The following is an 8,463-nucleotide window of genomic DNA, read 5'->3' as shown; positions in this document are numbered from 1 at the left end:
AACTCGATGGTAGCCATTGAAAATTGGGTTAAAAATTCTGGAAATCATAAATATGAAACTTACATGTCTCAGTTATATTAACTTAATTCTCGCAACCGAGAAGGTGTCACTTGAAATTGTTTCTTGGTGGAGGAACAAGGGTCCCGTTGGATTTATTGAAATTAAAGGTAAGAGTGATAAAATTCCGGTAAACCAAAGAGTTAGTTTTAATGTGGGACAGAATATATGAGCTCGTTTATTCGATAATAAAAATAAAAAAATGGGAAAAAGGTAATATAGTAGAAAATATGGGGGCGAAATTGAATCGCATAAATTTTGAAAATGGGGTCATTGTTATAAGACATAACGATCATGTCAGGGCCAGGAAATAAACATATATAATAATTTATTTTATGTTGTAGATATCGTTATCTTTACTAATAGGGAATAACATGATACGATTATCTCTTAAATTAGAAAGGTTTTGATAGGGTGATAAAATAAAAAATCTGTTTCTATTTTAACAATGTGGCCTGGTATGGATAAAGATATTGAAATTTGTGTTGGACATTATAAACGACTTTACCATTTAAAATTGTTGTTGGACACTATAAATTAAAGAAAATTTAAAAAAATAGTGTTGATAAAAAAATTCCTTTGTATGGCTGACCTGACCATATGTCATTTTTATTTGACTGTCCAACAAAACAATGTATAATCTTTTGTTTAAATAATTGTAAATGTTGTCAATTAGAAAAAAAAATTTTTTCCCAAAGTTTTTATACATCAAATTTATTAATTGTATATTATTAAATAAATAATTGATAGTTTTCTTTACACAATGATTGTCAGCATAAAAAAATCAAAAAAGAAATATTATTATTAAATGATTATTTTATAAAGATTGTAAAATAAAATTCGTATATCATGCTACCATGAAAACCTAATCATATTCGATTAATTTTAATTAATATTATGCAACGTTATTCCAAAAAATGTCAACCTGAATATTCAATAATTTCAGAAGTAAATCATAAATAAAAATTTTTTTTGTGAATTGAAGTCTGACTGAAAGACATATAATATGATCATTTTCTCAAGCTGCAGCGAATAAACAAATCGATAATTCAGGGTCCAGGCCAATGAATACTCCAATATAGAGTAACCGTGTAGCCATACAGTTTGGGAACAATAGACTATGATCATTGACCTATTCATCAGACTTTATTGATGATAGCTCGTCAAATATTTCATTGAAGTCGAATGACAATACCATAGCATTATTCTCATAATATCAATACTACTCACCGTGAACATAAATATGACCTGAGAAAATCCTCTTAGTGAATTATTTTAAATATTTTATAATATCTTATGTATACCATACCACACTATTGTTTAATAGATATTATATAAATTTTTCTGGGTGAATGCCTCATGCCCATAAAGGGGTGAATGTGGTAGTATTGTAAAATTTACAATATTTAATTTATTATATCTGTTAATCAATTATAATGTTATTGTTGATTGGTCGGAGAGGAAATAATTTTATAACAAAAATAATATTTTTATTGAATCGAAATTGTTAGTATTGGTAAATATTTTAATTCAAAGAATAAAATAAAGAATGAATTCTTTTTTTATAAGATTCTGATTAATATTTATTGAAAGATTAAGAAAATTTAGATATAGGAAATTAAAAATTTTAATTTATATTTTATTTATTCTTAAGAAATTGCTATAAGAAAGTTGAGGTCTAAGAAACCAACCACATAGCAAAAGATTGTAGAACTCATGCCTTACAGATGATTCTAACACGGACACCTCGCCTGACATTTCCTAATAAAGTTACCATTGATGCGAAGATAAATGGCTTGCGGTTTATAATGGAATTCATTGCCGGCGCTACGTGCAATATAATAGAAGAAGTTACCTGGAGAGGCATTGGCAAATCAAAGTCGAAGTAAAAAATATTTCTAAATTTTTATCTATTTGGGTGTTAATTGAGAGAATTCCATAATTTTTGGAATGCCTTTTTTAGAAAATTTGATATAAAGCTTCCGGAAGAAGTTTGGATAAATAATATAAATATGATTGGTCCCACTTAAATATTATTGCAACCAAATTTCCTCAAGTTTTTAAAAAAAAATAAGGAGAAATAAAACTCCAACAAGCAGTTATCCGCATACAACCGAATACATTACCAATATCTTTACCCATTTACGGCGTCGAACTGTTGTAGATGAGTTGAGCAGACTTATAGACGAAGGTGTTATCGAAAAGGTGTATCCAACAACAACTCCAATCACTTGGGCTACTCCAACGGTTAATATCTTAAAGAAATCCGGCGCCTGCGGATATGCAGAGATTTTCATTTAACAATCAACAAATATTTAGTGATAGATAACTATTTACTACCAACTTTCGTCGACCTGACAAATAGGATCGCGGGTGGTAAAATATTTTCGGCGATAGATTTAAGAGATGCATTTTTACAATTCGTAGTTAGTCCAGAATGTAGTGACCTTTTAGTAATTTCGACACATGTTAATTACCGATACCTAATAATCCCTTTTGGGTTGACTAGCGCTCCGATAATATTTTAACGCTTTATGCAAAACCTATTAAAGGAAATTCCTATGGTTAGTGTATTTTTAGACGAAGTAATAATTGCGGACGGGAATAACTTTGATCATATAATTAATCTAGAAGAAGCATTAAGAAGATTTAATAAGGCTGGACTTGACAATGACGACCGATAAAATTAAAATTGGAGAAAAGTCTGTTACTTATTTGGGTCATGTTATTGACGAATTCGGAATTCATCCTATAGAAGATAAGATTATTGCCCAAAAAACTGTAAAACACCATCAAATGTGAAAGAATATCGTTCGTTTTTTGGGATGGTGAATTAAGAGCAGCCGATATTCCTGTCGTGATTTTATGTGATAGTTTAGGAGCTGTTATTGCACAGATTTTTTACTGGCCAAGAGAACCGATTGCTTTCCATCGAGGACGCTTTTGGCGGCTGAAGAATTATACCCCATCATTGATTGGGAGGCTTCGGCGATCATGTTCTTTATCGAAAAGCTTCATCAATATATGTATGGAAGACATTTTATTTTCTTTAAAATGTATCTTAAATAATAAAGAAGACCTAAATATAATAACAAATTACCGTTTAATATGGTGGGCGAATTAAATTACGATTATTGGATAATTCATAGACCTGGTAATCAAAACAAATGTGCCGACACTATGTCCCGTAGGGGGAGAGAGAAAAATCCAATGAAGTTACAAAAAAATCTAAGATGAAATCATAGTTAAAAATTAATTTAATAGAAGATTTAAATTTCACTCGCAGTAAAGTCGTATGTGAAACGATCAATGATAACAATCTTAATTAAAAAAAATTATTCTCAATAAAAATAATATTTCGTTCGATGAAAAATTATTATTTTATAATGATAGGATTATTATTCCTAATAATCTAAAAAAGGAGGTAAGAACATCCTGGGAAAGGGGGGATGAAACCATTATGCAGATATAATGTATTTTGGACAAATCTTGATCGGGATGTTGAAGATTTCGTTAAATGCTGCAAGAGTTGTCAGGAAGGAAGACCGGGAGCCAGAGAAATGCCGTTATAAAATTGAAACCTTCCTACCCGACCTTGAGAACGAATACATTGATTTGACAGGTCTGGAAAGTATTGGTTAATTTGAGTAGACGCCTTCACCAAATGGGTTGAAGTTGCAATATTGACACATATTAATTGACGAGATCTGCATAATCTTTCGCTAGATTTGGGTTACCTTGTTACATTGTTTAAGATAAAGGTACTCAGTTTACTGGATCTGAATTCAAAACGTTTCTTTTTAAAAACAACATGAAACATTTTAGATCGGCCTCTTATAGCCTCAAATCGAATGGTTTGGCTGAGCGTTATATAAGTACGATATAGATGCGTTTATATGCTGGAAGGAGATCTGGATCTCCGGACCAGTTAAATTTAGCGAATGTTTTGATTACTCACAGAAATACTCCAAATGCAACTACCGGTAATTCCCCAACGAAATGATGTTTGGAAGGCCGTTCAGGACTACGTTAGATCAATGAAAACTATCTATAAAAGAAAGGACTGAACGCATTATCGAAACAAAAATATTATTGTTGTAATTAAGGTTTTTGTAAAAAAACGCATAATGTTTTTAAAAGATATCTTTAATGTATACATGATATATTTATGTTTTTAAGGTTTTAAAAATATGATTAACTTTATAAATTATATATATATGTGACCCTGTCGTTGGCCATGTATTTTATTTACTTGTTGGAAAAGAAATAAATACATTGGCAACAAAAGGATTTATTTTTATTTTAAAAAAGAACATAGCCTTTATATTTATTTTTTATTTTTGAAGAGATATCTCAAAAATATCGTGAATATATTTGATTAAGAAATTTATATGAAATAATAATTGTTGATATTTTGAACAAGGTAAAACACATAAAATAATATATATATGTATAATAATAATCTTAAATATTAAATTAAAAGAGTAACTTTTTTTAAATTATAAAGATAGGAACGTTAATCCCCATGAATTTGAAAAGAAGCAAAAGGTTTGGGTAGAAAAAAGGACTGCGGGATGGCATGAAAGGACAGTGGTTCAAAGAAAATGTGCGATATTGTATGATGTTGAGTCTGAGTGTATTGTAAAAAAAACAAGCATGCCGATTAACTGAGGGATGCTCATGTACAAGCTAAGGAAATACCCATAACAATGACTGAAGATTTGGACAATGCAGAACACAATGGAAATACAACTCTTAAAAAAAGAGTTTATAAATCCCTACTACGTTATCATTACATATTCAATTTGTAGTGGGGAGAACTGTAATATATCAACTTTAAATAAATTGTAATTTGTTATTTTGGTTTAAGGATACAATTTATCGTAATAGATTGATTATCGCGAATATACTTTGGATGAATAAAAAATATCTTTTTATATTTCTCTCAATTTTATTTTTATTTCAATAAACACCACATTTACCTAATCTAAAGTTCTTGATTATAAATAGAGGATACAGGGAAAGATTAGTGAGTATTGTTTGCTTTAACTAGATTTGAAACCATAACCAAAACATGGAACCCTCTTAAAATAAAATACAGTGTATATACCATGAAAATAACCCTGGTTTTTATTTTATGCATTGCAATATTAAACGCTTTATTAAGATAGGTTGAAATATTTTATTTATTGTCATAATTATAAAATCAAATATACATATAATTGTATTGTGTACATAAACAACAATTTATTTTTAAAAAAGGTTAAATATGCCATGAGTTATAGCATAAACAAAGTTATCATTTTGATGGATATAACACATACTAATATAGGTCAAAATTTAGAAACGTGTCTTTTAGCTCTAATAATGTACTGAAACATTCTAGGCATTGTTTCAAACAATGCCTGTCAGTGCTTAGATACTTTGTTCTCTCAAACATTTAATTTATCAGGATGGTATTCTTTGTTTCCCTTGCATACCACATTATTGCTTCTCAAATTTCAATCAAAAACCTTTGCCTATTAGGTAAAGGTCCAAACTTTAAATTTCATTTTCCAAATAGTATCGTTAGAGATTTTTTCTTGGCCTATCATAAAACTAAAAGTACATTTACTGTGTAAAAATTAAATCACCTTATAAAATTTATAGCCTAAAGAATGAATCATTCTTTTGCAGGTAGAGATAGGAAGTCTTTTTTTTTGTCTTATCTCAATATTTGAGTATGTTGTGCAGGGGATAAAGTTTTAATCATCATAGTAAATGATGGATTATCAACCAAGGACAATGGCTGAACTGTGTCAATAATAAAATCAACAATTACTTTATCAGCCAATTTTTGTGAAATATTGGCATGTTTATTATCAGTTAATTTGGTTTGGATAGTATTTGTCTTTTTGAATGAAGATTCTCCTATACCAAAATTTTTTATATGTTTCTCTATTTCCTTATAGCAATTGGCGCGAACAGTCTAATAAAATAAATAATATTATAATGTAAAAATAACAATTTACCTTTAGGTGTTTCTTCAGGTTATAGCTACTCGATTGATTTGATGATATATTTTTTTTACATTTTAAGCACAGGAATTTGAATCCTGATTTTGTTTTAATATTTATTTTAAAAAATTTTTCAAATCTAGGGAATGGGAAATCGTTATTAGAGCTATTAAGTACATTTTCTTCCATTGAATCTTCCATGTCTGAATCACTTTCAAGGATTTGGATATCCATGGGCGATGCCATTTTAGATTATTAACACAGATTGAAAATATAAATTAAAAATATATTTAAATTTCAAAATTAAATAATAAATTATAAAAATTATAATTAATTATGATATTATATTTAAATTTTCATGTTTATACTACATTCATTATATTTTTTAAAAGTAGCGCGCTAAAAAATTAAATAATGTTAAAAAAAGTAGCGGCTATTAGCTATAGCTACCAAAAAAAGATAGCGCGCTACTTTAACAACTCTGTTAGATACTGTTCTGATGGTTTATCAACTTAAATAGAGTTACTCAGTTATAATTGAATTATTCAGCCATGAATAATTTTCTTATGGATAATTGGTTCAATTGAAATTAGATTATTTCTATAAGGATATTCAATATTAAGATGTAACAATGCTAACGATATGCAGGAAATACATCAAATTAAATGTAAAGCAATCTTATCCACAACATGAAAATTCGAGAACTTATTTTCAATGATATGAATGAATACCCATATTTCTAATAAATTGGGTAAGCCATATTAAATATGAATCTATGTTAAACAGGGAAAGGATCCACGATACTATTGAGAAACCTCCAGGCAAAGAAGTTTTTAAATTTTCCCAAAGTTTTAATAATTCTATTAGAGGAAACAGTTAAAACGACTCTAAGAAATTCTAAATCTCAGCTACATCACCAATTCCTATTAATTTGCAAAATTTAAGTTTATATTCTTTACACATGAGATGATTGATAAATTGTGGGTCAGAAAACTAATCTGTTTTCTCCTGACAGATAATGAATGGTTTTCTTACTGAAGAGAAAATTATTTTATATAGAACTGATTGAATAATCCTTAAAATTTATATTTAAATATATGGAGGGAAAATTTAATATATATCGGGAGAATAAAAAATTAATTTTGCTAAGTGTTATCAATGTAATATTTTTCCAGATCTTTCAAATATTGCTTTCATAGAGAACAATATTATCGCTAATTTTAAAAAATATTAATTTAATCGGTTTATTAAAATTGGAAAAGAACCCGAGCAAGAATGCACTCTAAAAATTTGGAAACCGAAACCAGAACACGTGTTTACTTTGATTTTAAAGGCCATCCTTGCAAGCTTTTTTCTAATAGCCTTTTAACGCTATAACAGCATTTCAGGTATTCCGGATGAAAACTTAAATTATTCAAAATAAAACTATTAAAAAATTTCGCTTTTTCAGAATAGTCAAAATAAACAGCCTTTTACATTACTATATTGTAATAAGTTATTAAAAATTTTATCAGGGCGGTAGATTACATGTTTTAAAATGACATTTGGTTTAATATTTATGAATTTTCTATCTTATAATAAAGGAGACTATATTTGATAATTTTTTTCGATAATATTAAGTTAATAGTATTATAAAAAGAATATTTATGGAATATTTTCACTTTTATGACCTAAATTTTTTAATATTAATTAGTAAAAGCATACCGAGTATGTTTAAAAAGTTCATAACAATAATCTGATTAGTAAAAAAAAGATTTGATTAGGGAGGGAGATGGCTAAGTTTAAGTATTTTGGAAAAGTCATACTAATATGATTAATTAATTATATTTAAACGAAAAATATAGGCATCAATTAATAAAAATAAAATTTTCCTCCTTGCAATTAGGCTATAAAAACTGATTAAATGAGTTATATAGAAATTTTAGTAACATTTTGCAACCCTAACTAATTAATAAATTATTACATTAATATAATTTATTATAATTACTTTTAAATAAATGGTTCTTAGATGACCTAGGGGGTGCTCTTTAAAACAATGGACCTCAATAGAAATTCGGCATTCTATTTCACATGAATTATTTAGTGTTAGTAAAATTATATAGGCAAACTAGTTTGACGATTTATTTATTAAAATCTAATTTAAAGTGAATAGTCTGGATGATAATACAATGGTGCCTACAACTGACACACTTGAATGTACATTTTAATAAGTGGAATATGTATAGTGCATCTAACATGATTGGTTGAGTCATTCCGACTCAATTTAAATATAATTTATTCTTTTAGAAGTTACTTTTATATGGAGATATTTATTTTAGCATGGGTATTTCGTATCCCGTTTATGCTCAGTCCATGTTATTTTAAATAATTATTTCAAAATATATCAAATTTATCATTTGAAAAGTTTAAA

The sequence above is a fragment of the Gordionus sp. m RMFG-2023 genome, chromosome 1 (assembly GCF_954871325.1).
Source record: "Gordionus sp. m RMFG-2023 chromosome 1, tfGorSpeb1-WG-v2, whole genome shotgun sequence".
NCBI classification, from domain to species: Eukaryota; Metazoa; Nematomorpha; class Gordioida; order Chordodea; family Parachordodidae; genus Gordionus; species Gordionus sp. m RMFG-2023.
This window is presented reverse-complemented; position numbering follows the sequence as displayed.